The sequence below is a fragment of the Tupaia chinensis genome, unplaced genomic scaffold (genome assembly GCF_000334495.1).
Source record: "Tupaia chinensis unplaced genomic scaffold, TupChi_1.0 Scaffold000539_1, whole genome shotgun sequence".
In the NCBI taxonomy this organism is placed as follows: domain Eukaryota; kingdom Metazoa; phylum Chordata; class Mammalia; order Scandentia; family Tupaiidae; genus Tupaia; species Tupaia belangeri.
Window position 1 is genome coordinate 1,733,962 of NW_006160052.1, and position 466 is coordinate 1,734,427.

The following is a 466-nucleotide window of genomic DNA, read 5'->3' on the forward strand; positions in this document are numbered from 1 at the left end:
AAGAAAAAAAAACCCCAAAAAAAAAAAAAAAAAAAAAAGAAAGAAAGAAAAGAAAAGAAAAGAAAAAACGCACTGGGCAAGAATGCCTACATGCCCAAAATTCTAAGAGGAGAAAGGAGGAGAGGGGATTGTGGCATGGCTATCCACCTTTGGGGGTGCTTTCTCACTTTCCTTCTCTCTGTCTCTGTCTTTGGTGAGTCCTTGTACCCTACCAAAAAAAATTAATAGGGACAGAAACTGGTCTTTGCTAGAGCCTGAGAAGGAGGTGAATGGTGAGTGATTGCTAAACAATAGGTTTCTTTCAGTGATGAAAGTGTTCTAAAAGTGATTGTGGTGAAAATTGTGCAATTCTGTGAATATACTAAAAGCCATTGAAGTATACACTGTAAATGGATGAATTTTATGGCATCTGAAATATCTCTCAACAAAATTGTAAAAGAAAAATAAATTTAACACACACTAAAAA